The 25,587-nt window shown below is 29.3% G+C and overlaps 1 long non-coding RNA gene across 2 annotated transcripts in view; it reads right to left on the reverse strand.

The window, feature by feature from the left end:
- The window catches only part of LOC111682229, a 64,779-nt gene that overhangs the window by 8,316 nt on the left and 30,876 nt on the right, over window positions 1-25,587 (reverse strand). For both annotated transcript variants that reach the window (XR_006940357.1, XR_006940356.1), the window contains exons 3-4: window positions 24,294-24,355; window positions 11,384-11,422 (exon numbers count right to left, since the gene is read on the reverse strand). This is a non-coding gene — a long non-coding RNA (uncharacterized LOC111682229). The remainder of the gene's footprint in view (window positions 1-11,383; window positions 11,423-24,293; window positions 24,356-25,587) is intronic.

Genomic DNA, 25,587 nt, shown 5'->3' on the forward strand with positions numbered 1-25,587 from the left:
AGAACAGAACTAGAACAGAACTAGAACAGAACTAGAACAGAACTAGAACAGAACTAGAACAGAACTAGAATAGAACTAGAACAAAACTAGAACAGAACTAGAACAGAAGTACAAAAAAAAACTAAAACGGAACTAGAACAGAAACACTACAAAACTAAATTTTGAACTCTCGGTTACTTTTCTATCTTTTAAACCACTAATAGTTTTCAAGTTTTTTAAGCAAACACATATGAATGTGTGAGTGTTCACCTTAAAAGAAACCTCTTGTAAAAAAAGCTCAGCAATTGCTAGATGTTGGCTTATTTATTTCAACACATTTTTACGACTTCAAACTACATGTGTGTATGTGTGTGTGAGTTTAAGCCGAGTGAGCTCTGTTTTTTTGTAGAGATTTAACCTGTATGATATGAAGGTAGTTTAGTTTTTCTTAACATGATGCTGAACGTTGTTTGCTGCTGCACTTAATCTACCGTTAGTTACTAAATGGCCACACATTTATAAAGGAATCTTCTCTAGTGTTTTTTGTTGTTGTTTCGTTGTAGTTGAACAAACGAACGACAACATTAAAATGTAACTTGTTTTTCGTGCCACACAACGCTTGGGCAACATTACAAAAAAACTCACAAAAACAAAAAATGGTAAAAAATAAGTATTTAATGTAGATGACTTTCACAGGCCTTAAATTCCTCTATACTCTCGTCTACATACTATTTATTAGTTTTATATTTTAATGAGTTTTTTCTTAACTTAAACTGCAGTTAAAACTGTGCAGTTTTTTTCTTTGCTTTCCACCCAAACTAGATCTCTATTGCAAAAGATCATTTGCAACATGATAAACTTGTCAACGTGGAAATAGTTAAAGAAAATTTTTTGAAAAACAAAAAACAATGCTAAATAATGGGAATAAAGAAAGAATGTTGTTATTATTGTTGTTGTTGTAGGTTTAATGTATAAAATAGGTGGGTGTTTAAGGTGTTTAAGATTTGTTGGGGACCGTTATTTAAATAAGATTAAGGTCAAAGAACCTTTTTACTATAAACTAGACTTTCGAATTGGCTATAAACCAGAATAGTCTCGACAAAAGACAAGACTACAGACTTGAATATAGACTAGACTATAGACTAGACTATAGACTAGACTATAGACTAGACTATAGACTAGACTATAGACTAGACTATAGACTAGACTATAGACTAGACTATAGACTAGACTATAGACTAGGCTATAGACTAGACTATAGACTAGACTATAGACTAGACTATAGACTAGACTATAGACTAGGCTATAGATTAGACTATATACTAGACTATAGACTAGACTATAGACTAGACTATAGATTAGACTATATACTAGACTATAGACTAGACTATAGACTAGACTATAGACCAGACTATAGACTAGATTATACACTGCAGACTTGACGCTATTAGTGTATAAATTGTAGATTTAACTAATGCAGCCTTCAAATTGCCAAATATTTTTACTCTGAATGGAAAATCTTGTTTTGTTTTCAACATTTTTCGGTTTGATTGTAAATTTTATTATTCTCTGTATTTTAGGCAAAACATCTAACTAAAAGTATAAACCATTTATAACGATTGTTTAATTATTTACAATTTAAATTGAATTGTTGGCAATTCAACTGCAATAATTACAATTGCTGTCTATTAGTACGTCCCTCTATCGTGCTATCTGTCCGTCTTGCAGTGTTGTTAAGTTTTATTTTGTTACCATTTGGTTTGCACCCCATTCAAGGTGAACAACATTTAACCGCTAAATAAGCTACAGCCAGCACTATTTCGGTGCACTGTAGTCGAATTCTTTAAGTTCAATGATCGATTGAATTTATTAGATAACGTATAAAATGCTGTGTAGCTCAACTCTACAGGCAGAGGCGAACGCAGTTGGTGGTGGAGATGCTGATGTTGCAGTTGCAGACAAGCTAATAAAGTTATACCCCCGCCATTAACAAAGTATTTGAAACATTCTCGTTATAGTTGTTGCGCATGCGCAACACTATATCTACAATTTTTAAGCCGTCTAACTGTTTTTCTGTTTTCAGTTGCCACCATATAATAACAGCAACAAACATATTGCAAAGGTATAATGTTTCTTCTGATATTGCTGCTGCTATTGTTGTAGTTGTTGTTTTAATTGTTACGTGAAATAGTCAACATAAACAATGACAAAATATCTAACGTGACATGTGACAATAAACACTGCTGTATTGCACTTTATTTTTTTTACAATTTTCAACTTAAGTATTTTGTTTTAATGCAATTGTTGTTTGTTTGAAGTTGTTTTTCTTGTTGTTGCGATTTTAGTTGGCTTAAAATTAGTTCAGTGTAATAAATTATAAAATTACCAACAAATTAAAAAAAATATATTTAATATTTAGAGTTTTTGTTACAATACACCGACGACGACTGAATCAAACTTTAAAATATGACGTTTGTCTTAGACGTTTATGGGGGATAATTGTTAGATATTATTTTATAACAATTAACGGATCTTTGTTAATTATTTTGAACTAATTTTTTGTCTTTGTTGTTTTATGACAAATAGATTTTTTTGTTAAAAAACGAAGTTGATTTGTAATTTATGTCTGTCTAGTCTAGTCTATAGTCTAGTCTTTAGTATAGACTTTACTCTAGTCTATAGTCTAGTCTATAGTCTAGTCTATAGTCTAGTCTATAGTCTAGTCTATAGTCTAGTCTATAGTCTAGTCTATAGTCTAGTCTATAGTCTAGTCTATAGTCTAGTCTATAGTCTAGTCTATAGTCTAGTCCATAGTCTAGTCTATAGTCTAGTCTATAGTCTAGTCCATAGTCTAGTCTATAGTCTAGTCTATAGTCTAGTCCATAGCCTAGTCTATAGTCTAGTCTATAGTGTTGGCTTTAGTTGAGTTTATATAAAATTTGTTCGCTGTAAACATTTTTATTTTGGCAAAATTTAGAAGATGTTTTGGAGAGTATTTAGAATGTCATCTGCTTTATTTCGTTTTTAATTCCAAACAGGTTGTTCTCTATAAACCAATATGTATGAGTTTATGTAAATGTTGTTGTGTTTTTGTTGTTTTAATTAAAAATCGATTTTAATTTGTTTATTTGACATGACAAAAACAAAACGACCAAAAAAAAAATTTACAAAATAATTGGAAATTAATTCAATAAAAACCGGATCAATCGATTGAAGAACAAACGAATTTGTTGCGGAGTGTGAGAGCGATAAATTAGACGCATTACGATAAAAATCTTAGTAACCTCCGATCAAGGTCAAAATTTCACAAATTTAGTAAAATCAACAAGTTTTTTTTTTATTATTTAGACATAATAGAAACTAATTAATTAAAAATAAACAAACAATAGACAAAATTTAGTCACAACAATAGAAATGACAGATTTTTTTAGTTCTCAGAATGATAATTATAGAGAAAAAATTTAAATTTAAAATCCTCTCTTAAAGTTACTAACAAATTTTTTAATCTAGACATAATTAATTGCTGAAATAACTTTGTTAAATATTGGGGTCAAAGTTCTTGCCGTCAATAACTGAATGTCACTCACGTATGTCTGTCTGTAAGTTTAAAGTGTTTGTTTGTTTCGAGTAACCCTGTCATAAATATTCTAAAATCTCAACAATTTCGATTTAATTATAGACTAAATTTTTTAATTATTTGTTATTTAAGTTAAAAACAAATTTGTTTTTTTTTCTCGAGTCATTTTTAAAAGTGTGGCTTTTAATGAATTGAATGTTATAAAATGGAGTGACTAGTGCTTTAGTTTTTTGTTTAAGTTTTTTTTTTCTTAGAAGATTAAGAAACAAAAAATTAAAAAAAAAAACAATATAGTAAATCTTTATGGTGTGATCAACATAATTAATCATTTTCTTGTATTACGTTTTGTATTTTTTAAATGCATTTTTTTTCGGTTTTTTCTTTGCTGCCACTTTGCTGGTTTTTTTTATTAAAATTGTTTTATCAGTGTTGTTATTTTTATTAAATTCATTCATTTGATTTGATCTTAATGACTTCACATAATTCTGTTTTACATTTTTTTTTATTTTATCTTGATTTTTCTTTAGGGGTTTTATATAAGATTTTCACCAAAGCCAGGGAGTTAAGATGAATAGAAAGAAGCGATGAATAGAAAAGCGATAGTCTTTGTTTTAGCCTTCAGACTAGGCTATAGACCAGATAATATTTAAGAATATAGTCCAGACTTTAAACTAGGCTAGATAGTAGATTATAATCTACTATCTATTATCTACTAGTCTAGTCTACTAGTCTAGTATATAGACTAGTCTATAGTCTAGTATATAGACTAGTCTATATACTAGTCTATAGTCTAGTCTATAGTCTAGTCTATAGTCTAGTCTATAGTCTAGTCTATAGTCTAGTCTATAGTCTAGTCTATAGTCTAGTCTATAGTCTAGTCTATAGTCTAGTCTATAGTCTAGTCTATAGTCTAGTCTATAGTCTAGTCTATAGTCTAGTCTATAGTCTAGTCTATAGTCTAGTCTAGTCTATAGTCTAGTCTATAGTCTAGTCTATAGTCTAGTCTATAGTCTAGTCTATAGTCTAGTCTATAGTCTAGTCTAGTCTATAGTCTAGTCTATAGTTTAGTCTATAGTCTAGTCTATAGTCTAGTCTATAGTCTAGTCTATAGTCTAGTCTATAGTCTAGCCTATAGTCTAGTCTATAGTCTAGTCTATAGTCTAGTCTATAGTCTAGTCTATAGTCTAGTCTATAGTCTAGTCTATAGTTTAGTCTATAGTCTAGTCTATAGTCTAGTCTATAGTCTAGTCTATAGTCTAGTCTATAGTCTAGTATATAGTCTAGTCTATAGTCTAGTCTATAGTCTAGTTTATAGTCTAGTTTATAGTCTAGTCTATAGTCTAGCCTATAGTCTAGTCTATAGTCTAGTCTATAGTCTAGCCTATAGTCTAGTCTATAGTCTAGTCTATAGTCTAGTCTATAGTCTAGTCTATAGTCTAGTCTATAGTCTAGTCTATAGTCTAGTCTATAGTCTAGTCTATAGTCTAGTCTATAGTCTAGTCTATAGTCTAGTCTATAGTCTAGTCTATAGTCTAGTCTATAGTCTAGTCTATAGTCTAGTCTATAGTCTAGTCTATAGTCTAGTCTATAGTCTAGTCTATAGTCTAGTCTATAGTCTAGTCTATAGTCTAGTCTATAGTCTACTCTATAGTCTAGTCTATAGTCTAGTCTATAGTCTACTCTATAGTCTAGTCTATAGTCTAGTCTATAGTCTAGTCTATAGTCTAGTCTATAGTCTAGTCTATAGTCTAGTCTATAGTCTAGTCTATAGTCTAGTCTATAGTATAGTCTATAGTCTAGTCTATAGTCTAGTCTATAGTCTAGTCTATAGTCTAGTCTATAGTCTAGTCTATAGTCTAGTCTATAGTCTAGTCTATAGTCTAGTCTATAGTCTAGTCTATAGTCTAGTCTATAGTCTAGTCTATAGTCTAGTCTATAGTCTAGTCTATAGTCTAGTCTATAGTCTAGTCTATAGTCTAGTCTATAGTCTAGTCTATAGTCTAGTTTATAGTCTAGTCTATAGTCTAGTCTATAGTCTAGTCTATAGTCTAGTCTTTAGTCTAGTCTATAGTCTAGTCTATAGTCCAGTCTATAGTCTAGTCTATAGTCTAGTCTATAGTCTAGTCTATAGTCTAGCCTATAGTCTAGTCTATAGTCTAGTCTATAGGCTAGTCTATAGTCTAGTCTATAGTCTAGTCTATAGTCTAGTCTATAGTCTAGTATATAGTCTAGTCTATAGTCTAGACTATAGACTGGACTATAGACTAGACTATAGACTAAACTATAGGCTAGTCTATAGACTAAACTATAGTCCAGACTATAGACTAGACTATAGACTAGTCTATTCTATAGTCTTGTCTATAGACTAGTCTATAGTCTAGTCTATAGTCTAGTCTATAGTGCAGCCTATAGTCTAGTCTATAGTCTATTCTATAGTCTAGTCTATAGTCTAGTCTAATCTGTAGTCTACAAATTTATCGCTTTTCGCTTTTAATATATTTTTGTTTAATTTCAAAGCTTTATGTAAATTTATCTTAATCTCAACAGTTGCGGTTCATAACAAATATTTTACAGTTTTTTTTCTGTGCCACCAGCAGCTTTGGCTGCAAACTGTCTTAAACGCTATCCGTCTGTCTGTCTGTCTGTCTGTCTGTCTGTCTTTCGTTAAGACTGACAGCCAGTCAATAAGATAGTCAAACAACAATATGCATAGCAGTAGTAAGTTAGTGGTCGTGCTAGTAACTAGAAGTAGTTGTTTGCAGTAGCAGTTTATTGCCACAGGGTCATACGAGTACTCTACATACGTGAACTAGTATCTAAAACTGCAGTAATTTAAAGAGTTTGTTAGCTTTTTTTCATATGTTTTTAACTTTTAATAAAGAGAATAGTATGAAAACAAATGCTTTATAATGCGGTTTTGCGGTATCTAAACATTAATAAGTCTTTTTCTTTATGCTAATGGTCTTTAAGTAGTTGGCTAGAGTCAGATGGTTAGCCAAAAAAATGTTCATATCATTAGTTTTAACGTTAAAACATAATTATCACAAATTAATTAATGTTCATTAAGGGGAATGAGAAAAATACACAAAAAAAGATAAATTTGAAATGTTAAAAAGAAATATTAAATTTACGCCTTTTTTCCCAAAGAGCACAATTAAAAATATTTAGTTTTCAATTTACATAATTTCTATTGCTAATTTATAAATAATTACTTAATTACATTTGAAATTGGTTGAAGTAAAACAAATTAAAAAAAAAAAACTAATAAAACAAGTCAAAAAGTAATTTGATGTAGTAAACACACAAAATAAAATTGAAACTTTAAAATGAAGCATGAAATTGTAGGAATTTTATGCGGAGAGTGGACGTTTAATTGATTTAACTGCCGGTCTATCTATCTATCTATCTATCTATCTATCTATCTATCTATCTATCTATCTATCTATCTATTTATCTATCTATCTATCTATCTATCTATCTATCTATCTATCTATCTATCTATCTATCTATCTATCTATCTATCTATCTATCTATCTATCTATCTATCTATCTATCTATCTATCTATCTATTTATCTATCTATCTATCTATCTATCTATCTATCTATCTATCTATCTATCTATCTATCTATCTATCTATCTATCTATCTATCTATCTATCTATCTATCTATCTATCTATCTATCTATCTATCTATCTATCTATATATCTATATATCTATATATCTATCTATATCTATCTATCTATCTATCTATCTATCTATCTATCTATCTATCTATCTATATATCTATATATCTATATATCTATCTATCTATCTATCTATCTATCTATCTATCTATCTATCTATCTATCTATCTATCTATCTATCTATCTATCTATCTATATATCTATATATCTATATATCTATCTATCTATCTATCTATCTATCTATCTATCTATCTATCTATCTATCTATCTATCTATCTATCTATATATATATCTATCTATCTATCTATCTATCTATCTATCTATCTATCTATCTATCTATCTATCTATCTATCTATCTATCTATCTATCTATCTATCTATCTATCTATCTATCTATCTATCTATCTATCTATCTATCTATCTATCTATCTATCTATCTATCTACCTATCTATCTCTATCTATCTATCTATCTATCTATCTATCTATCTATCTATCTATCTATCTATCTATCTATCTATCTATCTATCTATCTATCTATCTATCTATCTATCTACCTATCTATATATCTATCTATCTATCTATCTATCTATCTATCTATCTATCTATCTATCTATCTATCTATCTATCTATCTATCTATCTATCTATCTATCTATCTATCTATCTATCTATCTATCTATCTATCTATCTATCTATCTATCTATCTATCTATCTATATCTATCTATCTATCTATCTATTTATCTATCTATCTATCTATCTATCTATCTATCTATCTATCTATCTATCTATCTATCTATCTATCTATCTATCTATCTATCTATCTATCTATCTATCTATCTATCTATCTATCTATCTATCTATCTATCTATCTATCTATGGCAACTTATCACATTTAAAACATCTTTCTATCACATTTATGATTACTTAATAATAGTAAATTATATCATAATCTTTCCTGTTTTGTGTAATCTTTTTTTAAGTATTTTTTAAACAATATTTTATTCACAACATGACAAACCGACATGACAATATTAATGAGAAATTATTAGAAAAGCAGAAGATGAATAAAAACGCAACACTTTTTCCTTGTTAACAAGTGTTAAAGACGATCATTGTCATTTTCAACTCAAACAGCTGAAGATGTTGCTGTCGTATGATCAGGAAGCATTTGAAAAATCTAATAAAAACTTGATATTTTCTCATATTCATTTTCTAACTCTTTCATAAGGCAAATAAGAAAGCAAGAAAAAAATGAGAAACAAACAAATCTAATGATGAAAAGAAACTCTAAATAAAAGAAAATTTATAAAACCGGTAACTGATAGAGAGAAAATTAAAGAAAATTGTATTATATTCAGGCTGACCTTAAGTCAGTGAGGAAGATAAAGCCTTAAAAAGTTTTGGTAACAGGTTTATGGTAAAAATAAACCATTAATAAAAGAAAATTTTTGTTTACTTTAAATAAAGAAAGAAAATATGCAATTATTGCATGACTTTGGTTACAAGGAAAAAGTTGGTTAAATAGTTGCAACAACCAAAGTATGTACAATTTTTCAAATGCGGAAGTTTAGCATCACTAAAAACCAGTCAAATTTACATAAATGGGTGAAATATTAAATATGTAAAGTTTTAAAAGCTTTTCAAAAGAAAGCTTTAATGTCATTTATATTGCAAAAAAAATTCCATTTTTAGACTTTTTCCTGAAACCTAATTTTCATTTCTTTTTAGTTTTGAAACTGTCAGCATTTTGCTTTTATCAATATTTATGTTCATTTATGTCTTTAATAAAAAAGTTGTCTTTACAACCACTTTATAGTTTCTAACCAAATATATCTAACCAATAGTATCAGTTAATAGCTTAACTTTAAAACAAGTTGTTTATTGACCAAATATGACAAGAAAATCCTATTAAAAAACACCAGGAAATTGTAGTGATCTTTAAAGAAAAAGTTCAACTTAAAGAAAGTGTTTTGTCATGCATTTTTTTTTACTTACTGCTCACAACAATAGCTAGCGTTCACCTTAAACGATTTTTTGATTATATATACATTAAGACCATAAACGGTTCAATACACTTGCCCTGAGCCATCAGAAATTAATGTAAAATCAGAAAGCCCAACAACAACCCTACAACAAATTAAACACTATACAACATAACAAAGCATAGACCGGACAATAGCTTAGAATGTAGAACATACATTAGTCTGGACTATAGAAAGGACTATAGTATGGAACATAGAACCAGACTATAGTCTAGACTATAATACAGAATATAGGCCGGATTATAGAATAGTCTATAGTTTAGACTAAAGAATAGTCTATAGTCTGGACTATAGAATAGTCTACAGTCTGGATTATAGAATAGTCTATAGACTGAACTTTAGAATAGTCTATAGTCTGGACTACAGAATATTCTACGGTGTGGACTATAGAATAGTCTACAGTATGGACTATAGAATAGTCTATAGTATGGACTATAGTATGGACTATAGAATAGTCTATAGTCTGGACTATAGAATAGTCTATAGTCTGGACTATAGAATAGTATATAGTCTGGACTATAGAATAGTCCAGACTATATATAGTCTGCACTATAGAATAGGCTATGATCTGGACTATAGAATAGTCTATAGTCTGTACTATAGAATAGTCTATAGTCTGGACTTCAGAATAGTCTATAGTCTGGACTAAAGAATAGTCTATAGTCTGGACAATAGAATAGTCTATTGACTGGACTATAGAATTATCCATATAATAGTCTATAGTCTGGACTATAGAATAGTTTATAGTCTGGACTATAGAATAGTCTATAGTCTGGACTATAGAATAGTCTATAGTCTGGACTATAGAATAATCTATAGTCTGGACTATAGAATATTCTATAGTCTGAACTAAAGAATAGTCTGGACTATAGAATAGTCTATAGACTGGACTATAGAATAGTCTATAGTCTGGACTATAGAATAGTCTATAGTCTGGAGTATAGAATATTCTATAATCTGGACTATAGAATAGTCTGGACTATAGAATAGTCTATAATCTGGACTAAAAAATAGTCTATAGTCTGGACTATAGAATAGGCTATTGACTGGATTATAGAATTGTCTATAAAATAGTCTATAGTCTGGACTATAGAATAGTCAATAGTCTGGAGTTTAGAATAGTATATAGTCTGGACTATAGAAAAGTCTATAGTCTGGACTATAGAACAGTTTATAGTCTGGACTATAGAATAGTCTTTAGTCTGGACTATAAAATAGTCTGTAGTCTATACTATAGACTGGACTATAGAATAGCCTATAGCCTGGACTACAGAATAGTCTATAGTCTGGAATATAGAATAGTCTATAGTCTGGACTATAGAATAGTCTTTAGTCTGGACTATAGAATAGTCTTTAGTCTAGACTATAGTCTGGACTATAGAATAGTCTATAGTCTGGACTATAGAATTGTCTATAGTCTGGACTATAGAATAGTCTATAGTCTGGACTATAGAATAGTCTATAGTCTGGACTATAGAATAGTCTATAGTCTGGACTATAGAATAGTCTATAGTCTGGACTATAGAATAGTCTATAGTCTGGACTATAGAATAGTCTATAGTCTGGACTATAGAATAGTCTATAGTCTGGACTATAGAATAGTCTATAATCTGGACTATAGAATAGGCTATAATCTGGACTATAGAATAGTCTATAGTCTGGACTATAGAATAGTCTATAGTCTGGACTATAAAATAATCTATAGTCTGGACTATAGAATAGTCTATAGTCTGCACTATAAAATAGTCTATAGTCTGGACTATAGAATAGTCTATAGTCTGGACTATAGAATAGTCTATAGTCTGGACTGTAGAATAGTCTATGGTCTTGACTATAGAATGGTCTATAGAATAGTCTTTAGTCTGCACTATAGAATAGTCTACAATCTGGACTATGAAATAGTCTATAGTCTGGACTGTAGAATAGTCTTTAGTCTAGACTATAGAATAGTCTATAGTCTGGACTATAGAATAGTTTATAGTCTGGACTATAGAATAGTATATAGTCTGGACTATAGAATAGTCTATAGTCTGGACTATTCTTTAGTCTGGACCTCTTATAACATTATATTATTACTTTTTTAAACGAAAAATAAAACTCACCATTTAAAGCCAGTTTAAAGATCACCCATAAAATTAAATCTGAAAAGTTGAAAAAGTAATAAATTAATAAATATTTAAAAAATGTGTAAATCCTTAAAAACATAAAAATCAAAAATATTAAAATTCATAACAAGTCTCCAGAAAAAAGTTTACGTTTAAAAAATATTAAAAAAAGTAATTTATAAACATTTTATTGTAAAAAAACCTTTATTTTATTCACTTGTTATTCAATTTATTTGTATCTGGCGCTGCATTATATAAAAAAATTAAGTTTTTTTTTTTAAGATCGGGCACAGTAATGAAATGTGTTGTGAAACTTCTTGTTTGGAATATTAATTTGATGTGTCAAATTGTGTTTTCAGAAACAAAAATCATCAGGGTAGCAGCAAAAAAAATAAAGTAAAATATTTTTTATTTGTTATATTGTGTGTTAATAAACAGATTATTAGAGTAATCCGATATTTCAAGGTGAATTATTAAAAAAAATTAAATTATTTACAGTATAAAGTAATTTAAAATGTTGGAAATATTTAACAACACAACGTTGAAAGTTAATGTGACAGCTTAAGTTAAACATGTTTTTTTTTGGGAGAGTAAAGATAAATAGTGATGAGAAAAGCAAAGGAGAGAAGAATGACAGGTTTAAAAGAAGGAAGAATACTTTAGACTAAGCTATAGTTTAGACTGAAGAGTATTCATTAATCCAGACTGTAGGCTGATCTTGAGTTCAGACTATGGACGACTATAGATTGTTTTTTAGTGCTTTAGACTAATGTATAATATAGATTTTAGGCTGATCTATAGTCCAGATCGTTGTGTCATCCAGTCTATCGATCGATCTATATAAGATTTCAGATAAACTGATCTTGAGTGGATACTATTGATGGATATTTAGTGCAGACTTTAGATCGATTTGTAGTGGAGACTATAGACTTTAGACTAAAGTTCAGATCGATCTGTTATCCAGACTATAAATCGATCTATATAAGATTGATCTATAACAATGATTAGATCACGTTTTTTAGTACAGTCTCAAGACTAATCTATAGAACAAACTTTCGAACTGCTCTATAGTTCAGAATGTAGATTGATCTATAATGTAGACTGTAGACTATATACAGATCTATAGTATAGACAATAGGATCTACAGTTCAGACTATAGATTGATCTGTTGTCTAGACTATAGAGAGTTCTATAGTACAAACTATAGACTGATCTATTGTGCAGAAAGTAGATTGATGTACTTTCAGACTATAGATTGATCTGTTGTCTAGACTATAGAGTGTTCTATAGTACAAACTATATACTGATCTATTGTGCAGAAAGTAGATTTATCTAGACCATTAACTATATAGTGATCTATAATCCAGACAATAAACGAACCTATAAAATAGATAAAAGACGTATTTATACTTCAGAAAACACAACTCACTCGTGTTTAGACAGTAGAGTGATCATAGTCTTGACTATAGACTGATCTATAGTCTTGACTACATACTGATCTATGGTCTTGACTTATAGACTGATCTATAGTCATTTCTATAGACTCATTATAGTCTTGGCTATAGACTGATCTATAGGCTAGAATATATACTGATCTATAGTTCAGAATGTAGAATAATCTGTAATGTTTAGTAAAGACTGACGTATAGTTTTTACTATGGACTTATCTATCGTCCAGACTATTAACTTATCTATAGTCCAGACTAAAGACTGATCTACAATCTTGTTTATAGACTGATCTATAGTCCAGAGAGTAGAATAATCTGTAGTGTTTACCAGAAACTGATCTACAGTTTAGACCATAGAGAGATCTACAGTCTAGACCATAGAAAGATCTATAGTTTTGACTATAGACTGATCTATAGTCCTGACTATAGACTGATATATAGTCTTGACTACAGACTGATCTACAGTCTTGATTAAAGACTGGTCTATAGTCTTGACTATAGACTGATCTATAGTCTTGACTATAGACTGATCTATAGTCTTGACTATAGACTGATCTATAGTCTTAACTACAGACTGATCTACAGACTTGATTATAGACTGATCTATAGTCTTGACTATAGACTGATCTATAGTCTTGATTACAGACTGATCTATAGTCTTGACTATAGACTGATCTATAGTCTTGACTGTAGACTGATCTATAGTCTTGACTACAGACTGATCTACAGTTTTGATTATAGACTGATCTATAGTCTTGACTATAGACTGATCTATAGTTCAGGCTATATACTGATCTATAATCAAAACGATAGACTGCAGTATAGATAATCTGTAGATCTATAGTCCAGTCTAAAGACTAATCTCTAGTCTACAGAATGATCTATAGTCCAGACTATAGAATGATCTGTTAGACTACAATCTAGTCTTTACATTTATCACATAATTTTGAGTAAAAATATTTTAACTTGAACCCTCTTTTCTGTCTTGATATGGTAGAAAAAATCTCACAAAAAATTCTTGCAACTTGTTTCTAAATTGTTGCAAGATATACAAGGAAAAACTCTTAAACTAAGGTATTTCCCTTCAGACACGCACACATACTTTCTGGAATAGAAGGCAGATGGGGGAAGGTATGCCCTAATACATATTCTCATAATACCATAAACATTTGCCATTAATAAAATATTTTTAAGATTTAAACTTCCCTCCAGAAGTGTTTTTATTTTTCTTATGATGTTGCATGCAACACAATGCAACTAAATGCTGACACTCGTCTGTTTTATCTATCTAAATGTGTACCTATGTTTAGAATGTCGTTTATGTTTAGAGAGCTATGTGTTTTAAATTATGTTCATCTACTTAAGAAAGGTTGTGTTGAATAGAATCTACTTGTAGATCTGTAGTGAATTTTTTTTCACTCTAAAATTTCATTTCCACTTGACTGAGAATACAACAATAAATAATACAAGTAAGTGCAGCAAGCAACAAATACAACAAAAAATAAAACTTAAACAGCAGTTACTGGTTCGTTGCAGTTTGCATTGCAATGCACTCGCAGCATTAGGTTGACTACTACTGGGATTTCTACAGTGGGAGAATGATCGTACGACTGTTGAAAGGGCGAAGCGTTGTGAAAGAAACAAGTTGCAATAAAATGTGTTTAATTAAGATTTGTTGGCATCTGCCTGCAACCGGTGGCAAATCAAATAAAAACAATACAAACGACGACGATAACATGTAGTTGTTATGGCTGATGTTGCTGGTTGCTGTGTAGGTTGTACAACAATACTTTGACTTTTGCTACTGAATGTGTGTCTTTCCGTCCATCCATCCCTCTGTCATGCTGCTGAAGTTAGCAAGTCTCACAACAACAAGAAAAGACCTTGTCAAGGCTATTTTAAGCTAAAAAATGTTTTTGAGCAAAAATCATCGCAGCAAAATTGTTGTTAAGCTCAATAAGGCAGCAATATTTTAAACGATTTGGGTATTAAAAAAACGCTAAACCCACCAATCCATATTTGACAAGAAATCGAAAAAAAAAAATTAAAAAAAGCTTCGATTCACTTCAACAACTCTGGCAATAGATTTTGCAACTTTGTCAAGATTAAGCAAATGACTAATGACAGTATTTAATTCCTACTATCAATGACTCCTCAAATACGCTTTAAATTTTTCAAAAAACTTTTCAAATTATTAAAACGCTAAGGTAGGGGTTGTACGTATTTAATACCTACGTTTATGGAATTAATAAATAATACTAATTATTTTAAAATTTATTCTACAAAAACAAAAACTAACAGAGATTTAATAAAACTCACCTTCACTTTACAGTTTCCACAATCAGCAACAATGCAAAAATAATTGCTTTTTTATATTTATGACAATTGCAAAGGAAGCAGATAAGTAAAGGAGTTAAATCTTAATATTAGAACTAGAGTCTAGTAGTCTATAGTCTAGTCAATAGTCTAGTCTATAGTCTAGTCTATAGTCTAGTCTATAGTCTAGTCTATAGTCTAGTCTATAGTCTAGTCTATAGTCTAGTCTATAGTCTAGTCTATAGTCTAGTCTATAGTCTAGTCTATAGTCTAGTCTATAGTCAAGTCTATAGTCTAGTCTATATTCTAGTCTATAGTCTAGTGTATAGTCTAGTCTATAATCTAGTCTATAGTCTAGTCTTTAGTCTAGTCTAGTCTATAGTCTAGTCTATAGTTTAGTCTATAGTCTAGTCTATAGTCTAGTCTATAGTCTAGTCTAAAGTCTATTCTATAGTCTAGTCTAAAGTCTATTCTATAGTCTAGTCTGTAATCTAGTCTATAGTCTAGTGTATAGTCTAGTCTATAATCTAGTCTATAGTCTAGTCTATAGTCTAGTCTATAGTCTCGTCTATAGTCTAGTCTATAGTCTAGTCTATAGTCTAGTCTATAGTCTAGTCTATAGTCTAGTCTATAGTCTAGTCTTTAGCCTATTCTATAGCCTAGTCTATAGTCTAGTCTATAATATAGTCTATAGTCTAATCTATAGTCTAGTCAATGATCTAATTTACACTCTTGTATACAGCGTAATCTATAGTCTAGTTTCATTTTTTGGCTTCAATTTTATGTCTTCATTCCTTTAAATATCTGTTTCATATAAAATCAAATCCCTTATTAAATATAAATTATAAAATAATTAGCAAAAAATTTTTATATTTTATAAAATTTAATGAATTTTGCGATTGTCTTTTTAAAGTTTAACACACCTTAGTTGCATTAAATTGCGTAAAATTGTTTTATTTTCTAACAAAAAAAAATTAGCAAAAATTCCCTACAAGTCAAATCAATACGTCAATCAATCAAATTTAATAAATTTAATTGTTTGATAGATAAGTAGACATAAAAATACATAATAATCTGACATTTTCAAAGCTACTGCGAGTAAATTAATTTAACACGATTGTCAGTTTAAGAGAACGTATTGTTGAAAAGAAGATAAATATGGTCCTTCCCTCAGAACTGAATATTGATGCTGGTTATTGAATTGGTCCTACGCAACCGTTTGCTTGCAAACTGGTCCTTCGAACCTTTTTATTTTAATTTGCATAAAAAATCTTTAATTCAATAGGTGTTCGTTATATATATTTTTGCATTTATTTTAACACTTTTTCTTGCGTTCATTGAACTTTTTATTAATTTCCTAACAAATTTGACTTTGTGTTTCAACCACTTTAGACGCAACACGTTCTCCATTTAAACCCAAATGTTCGCCTTTTTGCTTCTTTTCTTTATTTATTCAATCAAATCCATACAAGTTTATTAGCATTTTATTTTAAGCATTTTTTTAATTTTAGCCGTTAGTTTTGCCACCAAAATAAGATGTAAAAGACGGAAAAAAAATAAAATAAATTTTAAATAAAAATATTTATATGGATTTTCTTTCCTTGTGATTGCCGCATTTTTTTGGAACGATATGTAAAGGAATTTTTGTTTTTATTAGCCATGGCTTTGTGGCTTTTACCATTATTATGGTTGTTGCTATAGTACGTGTTTTACTTTTGTTATCGGCGGTCATCTGTAGAAGAGATAGAGACAAAGAAACCATGAATATGAAAAAGATTGCAAAACAGGCATAATTGCTCGTTATAAATGTTGGGTGAAACCTGTGCAGCACAGCCCCCTTCTGTTGGTGTAAGAGTTAACTATTTTATAAATCATAAGCCAGAGCCACAGGGCTAGCTACTGAAGGCAAATTAATAGTTATGGCACAGTGGGCAACAATAATAATTACAGCAAAATGCAAACTAGAATAGAACTAGCAAAGAAATGGAACAGAACTAGAATGGAACTATAACAGAAATAGAACAGAACCAGAACAGAACTAGAACAGAACTAGCACAGAACTAGAACAGAACTAGAATAGAACTAGAGCAGAACTAGAACAGAACTAGAACAGAACTAGAACAGAACTAGAACAGAACTAGAACAGAACTAGAACATAGTCTAGTCTATAGTCTAGTCTATAGTCTAGTCTATAGTCTAGTCTATAGTCTAGTCTATAGTCTAGTCTATAGTCTAGTCTATAGTCTAGTCTATAGTCTAGTCTATAGTCTAGTCTATAGTCTAGTCTATAGTCTAGTCTATAGTCTAGTCTATAGTCTAGTCTATAGTCTAGTCTATAGTCTAGTCTATAGTCTAGTCTATAGTCTAGTCTATAGTCTAGTCTATAGTCTAGTCTATAGTCTAGTCTATAGTCTAGTCTATAGTCTAGTCTATAGTCTAGTCTATAGTCTAGTCTATAGTCTAGTCTATAGTCTAGTCTATAGTCTAGTCTATAGTCTAGTCTATAGTCAAGTCTATAGTCTAGTCTATATTCTAGTCTATAGTCTAGTGTATAGTCTAGTCTATAATCTAGTCTATAGTCTAGTCTTTAGTCTAGTCTAGTCTATAGTCTAGTCTATAGTTTAGTCTATAGTCTAGTCTATAGTCTAGTCTATAGTCTAGTCTAAAGTCTATTCTATAGTCTAGTCTAAAGTCTATTCTATAGTCTAGTCTGTAATCTAGTCTATAGTCTAGTGTATAGTCTAGTCTATAATCTAGTCTATAGTCTAGTCTATAGTCTAGTCTATAGTCTCGTCTATAGTCTAGTCTATAGTCTAGTCTATAGTCTAGTCTATAGTCTAGTCTATAGTCTAGTCTATAGTCTAGTCTTTAGCCTATTCTATAGCCTAGTCTATAGTCTAGTCTATAATATAGTCTATAGTCTAATCTATAGTCTAGTCAATGATCTAATTTACACTCTTGTATACAGCGTAATCTATAGTCTAGTTTCATTTTTTGGCTTCAATTTTATGTCTTCATTCCTTTAAATATCTGTTTCATATAAAATCAAATCCCTTATTAAATATAAATTATAAAATAATTAGCAAAAATTTTTATATTTTATAAAATTTAATGAATTTTGCGATTGTCTTTTTAAAGTTTAACACACCTTAGTTGCATTAAATTGCGTAAATTGTTTTATTTTCTAACAAAAAAAAATAGCAAAAATTCCCTACAAGTCAAATCAATACGTCAATCAATCAAATTTAATAAATTTAATTGTTTGATAGATAAGTAGACATAAAAATACATAATAATCTGACATTTTCAAAGCTACTGCGAGTAAATTAATATTAACACGATTGTCAGTTTAAGAGAACGTATTGTTGAAAAGAAGATAAATATGGTCCTTCCCTCAGAACTGAATATTGATGCTGGTTATTGAATTGGTCCTACGCAACCGTTTGCTTGCAAACTGGTCCTTCGAACCTTTTTATTTTAATTTGCATAAAAAATCTTTAATTCAATAGGTGTTCGTTATATATATTTTTGCATTTATTTTAACACTTTTTCTTGCGTTCATTGAACTTTTTATTATTTCCTAACAAATTTGACTTTGTGTTTCAACCACTTTAGACGCAACACGTTCTCCATTTAAACCCAAATGTTCGCCTTTTGCTTCTTTTCTTTATTTATTCAATCAAATCCATACAAGTTTATTAGCATTTTATTTTAAGCATTTTTTTAATTTTAGCCGTTAGTTTTGCACCAAAATAAGATGTAAAAGACGGAAAAAAAATAAATAAATTTTAAATAAAAATATTTATATGGATTTTCTTTCCTTGTGATTGCCGCATTTTTTTGGAACGATATGTAAAGGAAATTTTGTTTTTATTAGCCATGGCTTTGTGGCTTTTACCATTATTATGGTTGTTGCTATAGTACGTGTTTTACTTTTGTTATCGGCGGTCATCTGTAGAAGAGATAGAGACAAAGAAACCATGAATATGAAAAAGATTGCAAAACAGGCATAATTGCTCGTTATAAATGTTGGGTGAAACCTGTGCAGCACAGCCCCCTTCTGTTGGTGTAAGAGTTAACTATTTTATAAATCATAAGCCAGAGCCACAGGGCTAGCTACTGAAGGCAAATTAATAGTTATGGCACAGTGGGCAACAATAATAATTACAGCAAAATGCAAACTAGAATAGAACTAGCAAAGAAATGGAACAGAACTAGAATGGAACTATAACAGAAATAGAACAGAACCAGAACAGAACTAGAACAGAACTAGCACAGAACTAGAACAGAACTAGAATAGAACTAGAGCAGAACTAGAACAGAACTAGAACAGAACTAGAACAGAACTAGAACAGAACTAGAACAGAACTAGAACAGAACTAGAACAGAACTAGAACAGAACTAGAACAGAACTAGAACAGAACTAGAACAGAACTAGAACAGAACTAGAACAGAACTAGAACAGAACTAGAACAGAACTATAACAGAACTAGAACAGAACTAAAACAGAACTAGAACAGAACTAGAACAGAACTAGAACAGAACTAGAACAGAACTAGAACAGAACTAGAACAGAACTAGAACAGAACTAGAACAGAACTAGAACAGAACTAGAACAGAACTAGAACAGAACTAGAACAGAACTAGAACAGAACTAGAACAGAACTAGAACAGAACTAGAACAGAACTAGAACAGAACTAGAACAGACTAGAACTAGAACAGAACTAGAACTAGAACAGAACTAGAACAGAACTAGAACAGAACTAGAACAGAACTAGAACAGAACTAGAACAGAACTAGAACAGAACTAGAACAGAACTAGAACAGAACTAGAACAGAACTAGAACAGAACTAGAACAGAACTAGAACAGAACTAGAACAGAACTAGAACAGAACTAGAACAGAACTAGAACAGAACTAGAACAGAACTAGAACAGAACTAGAACAGAACTAGAACAGAACTAGAACAGAACTAGAACAGAACTAGAACAGAACTAGAACAGAACTAGAACAGAACTAGAACAGAACTAGAACAGAACTAGAACAGAACTAGAACAGAACTAGAACAGAACTAGAACAGAACTAGAACAGAACTAGAACAGAACTAGAACAGAACTCAAACAGAACTAAAACAGAACTACAACAGAACCATAACAGGCTTACAATTGAACTAGAACTGATGTAGATTTCAACTATTTCTTTTCTCTTTTAACCCACTGTTTGTCTGTCTCTTTCTCGTTAAACTCTTGTTTATTTATCATTTAAGTCCATCATTTTTCAAAATCTTCAAGTGTTGCCAACTCCATTACCTTGTCTATTATTATGTGTTTTTTTTTGTACTTTTTCTATTCATTCCTTCATTAAATTTTATTAGGGATTTGTGTTTTAGTTTAATGGATTCTCTTTTTGTTTTTTTTTTCTAATGTTATGCAATAATTTTGTTTTACTTAATTATTTATGAATTTTAGTTTGCTTTTAGAATTCGAAAAGCGAATGAAATGTTCTTTTTTCTTTCTTTATGATACCTTTTTTTATTCTATGCTAAAGGAATTTTAATTTTGTTTTTAGTTCAGAAGAAATGTTCTTTTTTTGCGTTCTTTATAGACAAAATAAGTCGTAATTATTGGTATTTGTTGTTTGTGTCTACATGGCTTGTGATTAATGTTAAGACATAAACGAAAAACAAATATATGTGTTTTGTAAGAGGAATGTGAAATAATTTCTAAAAATAAATATTAAGTTTTAAGAAGAAAAAGAAGACAAGTTTAATGTTAAAGAATTAATCTAGGAGATTTTTAAATTAGAGAGGATTATGGGAATATCCGGTACACGGTTAGGTATGGAACTGTAAGGGACTTCACTGTTACTGGATTTTGTAATATTAAGTCAAAACTAACAATCTGTTCATTTAATTAGTTTTTATTATGAAAACATTCAAAATAAATTTCCAAGTCATTCCATCTCCCCCTTTTGTCTTACTGTAAGGAGTCACTTGGTGGGCTTTCCGTAAAATTTACATTTTAATCTTGATATTTGCATTTTTTAACAATTATTTATTTAATAAAAAAACTTGCTAATAATAAAATATTTATGGCTACATTAACAATTACAGGTTTACTGTATAATTTTTTATTGAAAAAAAACCAAAATGGCGGAAATAAGCTGATGACACCCAAAGTAATCATCTTTATTTTTAAATCAAAAAAATATTAACAAAATAAAATAAAATTTATAAAACAATAAATAGACTATAGACTAGTCTATAGTCTAGTCTATAGACTACACTATAGACTAGACTATAGACTAGACTATAGACTACACTATAGACTAGACTATAGACTAAACTATAGACTAGACTATAGACTAAACTATAGACTAGACTATAGACTAGACTATAGACTAGGCTATAGACTAGACTATAGACTAGACAATAGACTAGACTATAGACTAGACTATAGACTAGACTATAGACTAGACTATAGACTAGACTATAGACTAGACTATAGACTAGACTATAGACTAGACTATAGACTAGACTATAGACTAGACTATAGACTAGACTATAGACTAGACTATAGGCTATAGACTAGACTATAGACTAGACTATAGACTAGACTATAGACTAGACTATAGACTAGACTAGACTAGACTATAGACTAGACTAGACTATAGACTAGACTATAGACTAGACTATAGACTAGACTATAGACTAGACTATAGACTAGACTATAGACTAGACTATAGACTAGACTATAGACTAGACTATAGACTAGACTATAGACTAGACTATAGACTAGACTATAGACTAGACTATAGACTAGACTATAGACTAGACTATAGACTAGACTATAGACTAGACTATAGACTAGACTATAGACTAGACTATAGACTAGACTATAGACTAGACTATAGACTAGACTATAGACTAGACTATAGACTAGACTATAGACTAGACTATAGACTAGACTATAGACTAGACTATAGACTAGACTATAGACTAGACTATAGACTAGACTTATAGACTAGACTATAGACTAGACTATAGACTAGACTATAGACTAGACTATAGACTAGACTATAGACTAGACTATAGACTAGACTATAGACTAGACTATAGACTAGACTATAGACTAGACTATAGACTAGACTATAGACTAGACTATAGACTAGACTATAGACTAGACTATAGACTAGACTATAGACTAGACTATAGACTAGACTATAGACTAGACTAGACTATAGACTGACTATAAACTAGACTATAGACTATACTATAGACTAGACTATAGACTAGACTATAGACTAGACTATAGACTAGACTATAGACTAGACTATAGACTAGACTATAGACTAGACTATAGACTAGACTATAGACTAGACTATAGACTAGACTATAGACTAGACTATAGACTAGACTATAGACTAGACTATGACTAGACTATAGACTAGACTATAGACTAGACTATAGACTAGACTATAGACTAGACTATAGACTAGACTATAGACTAGACTATAGACTAGACTATAGACTAGACTATAGACTAGACTATAGACTAGACTATAGACTAGACTATAGACTAGACTATAGACTAGACTATAGACTAGACTATAGACTAGACTATATACTAGACTACAGACTAGACTATAGACTAGACTATAGACTAGACTATAGACTAGACTATAGACTAGACTATAGACTAGACTGTAGACTAAACTATAGACTAGACTATAGACTAGACTATAGACTAGACTATAGACTAGACTGTAGACTAAACTATAGACTAGACTATAGACTAGACTATAGACTAGACTATAGACTAGACTATAGACTAGACTATAGACTAGACTATAGACTAGACTATAGACTAGACTATAGACTAGACTATAGACCAGACTATAGACTAGACTATAGACTAGACTATAGACTAGACTAAAAGATTTTGTATTTTTCTTTTATATTGGATTTTTTTCTTCTTTTTAAGGTGGAAGTACGAAACAATATATTTTTTCTTTCGCTGACCAAAACAGTAGCACGTATTGCGAAAGAGAATTATGTTGTGTCATTCTTATTTATTAAAAAAATACGGAAATATATTTTTTTATATGAATGTGACACAATGATATTTAAAAAGAAAAAAGATCATGATATGCAGAAAAATATCTATCTTAAGCAGCGGAACACTTTTAGTTTCAACTGAGATAAGATCAAGCATATAGATTTTTAAGAAAAATATTTTAGTTCTATAAATATTAAATTTTTCTCGCAATTTTTTTGTACAAAATTTTAGTTAAAACCCTAGCGAATTATTTAAAACAAGTGGCTTTAGGCTGCTGTTGTTTTAAATAAATTAAAATTAATTTTTTATTAAAGCCTAAAGCCACAATTTGTTCCACTTCTGTTTAAAATAAATGTTAATTAAACAAAGAATAAAATATAAAAAAAAATCATCTAATAATGAAAAAGTTAAAACTAAAATTGTTTGGTTAACAATAGTTAGTTAATTAGTTAAATAAACCGACAAACTTGACCACAAAATGTCTTAAACTTTGGCCGTTGAGTTTTTTTTAACAATTAAATTATTGCTGAAGTATTTAAAAAAAATCTAATTAACATTGAACTGATATGAACTTATGTTTAAAGTTAAAAATTAAGTTAGATTAAGTAATAGTTAAAATACTAAATGAACTTGTTACTTTGATATGAAAGGAAATGTTGTGATTCATCAGAGATCAAAAGAGTAAATAGAACTTAACAAATATCGAAAAAAAAAACTTTATAAATAAACGTTTCTCTTAGACAATTTTTTAACAAATTATCTACCTTCCTACCTTCCTAGCTCTCAATCTATCTATCTATCTATCTATCTATCTATCTATCTATCTATCTATCTATCTATCTATCTATCTATCTATCTATCTATCTATCTATCTATCTATCTATCTATCTATCTATCTATCTATCTATCTATCTATCTATCTATCTATCTATCTATCTATCTATCTATCTATCTATCTATCTATCTATCTATCTATCTATCTATCTATCTATCTATCTATCTATCTATCTATCTATCTATCTATCTATCTATCAAAAAAGATTTACCGAATAAAGTTTGACTTAAACGAAGTTTTAAAAACTTACCGTAAATGATTGTTATCGCAACCACAACACAGTTAAAGAGAAAACTGTAGTTTTAGTTTTATCTGTAAAGAAAAAAGATATGTTTGAGTTAAATTAAGTTAAAAAATAACTGAAATTTTTAGAAAAATATTAAAAAATATGGTTTCCAAATCAAATTTAAAAAAAGTCAATAAATTAAGTAAATAATTTGGTTAAAATTTTTTATTTTCCTCTCTCTTTTTCCCTTTTCTTATAGACCCTAGTACAAAAAACTAGACAGACTTATTTAAACTTAATCTCTTAACTAAGTTATACTTAAGCTAATCAAATTGATCAATCATTTTCTCGACAACTACAAAACTGCTACACAAACAAATGTTTTACCACAATCACTTCATTTAATGAGTTTGTTTATTTTTTTTACTATTAAATTAAATTTGCATAAATTTAAATGATTAACGAAACGAAAAAATTATTAAGAAAATAAATCAAGATTTGAGGAAAACATATAAAACAAATCAAAGATAATAAAATTTCAAATAAATTTGAAATAAAATAGTTAATAATAAAATGATAATAAAATTTGTTAACTTTAAATTATGGCATGACAAAATATGTACCATTAAATTATGTTGGGAAATTTTGTAAAAAAAATAATAACAATAATCACATGATTTGATTTTAAAAGTTAAATTTAAAATCACATAAATTTAATAACAAAATTTTTAAAAAATAATTATAATAAAATTATGAAAGGTATTTTATTTAAAGGAAATATAATTTTTTATGTTTAATAAAATTAACAAAAGCTTAACAGACCAAATAAAGAAATACTTTAAAGCGATTTGATAGCTTATGTTAATAGCTTTCAAATAAAATATAAACATTTTTCGAATTTAAAATATTTTAAAATTTTAACTTTCCCAAGAAACTCGTTCAAAAGATAACTTCCAAAGAAATATTTTCTATGATTTTTTCTATGAGAAAATTTTATACACAAAAAAAAACTTTTATACAAGGAAATTTCTCAAGAAACCTTTCCAACAGAATTTTTTCAATGGACTTTTCTTTAAGAGAACTTTTTCAAGAAGATTTATTTAAAAACATTTTTGAAAAACATTTCTTTAAGGAAATTTACGCAAGAACTTTTCTTAAGAAACACCTTTTTAAGAAATCTTTTCTACCAAAAGATTTCTAAAGAAAACCTGAAGAATAGATAGATAGATAGATAGATAGATAGATAGATAGATAGATAGATAGATAGATAGATAGATAGATAGATAGATAGATAGATAGATAGATAGATAGATAGATA

The sequence above is a fragment of the Lucilia cuprina genome, chromosome 3 (genome assembly GCF_022045245.1).
Source record: "Lucilia cuprina isolate Lc7/37 chromosome 3, ASM2204524v1, whole genome shotgun sequence".
Classification (NCBI taxonomy): domain Eukaryota; kingdom Metazoa; phylum Arthropoda; class Insecta; order Diptera; family Calliphoridae; genus Lucilia; species Lucilia cuprina.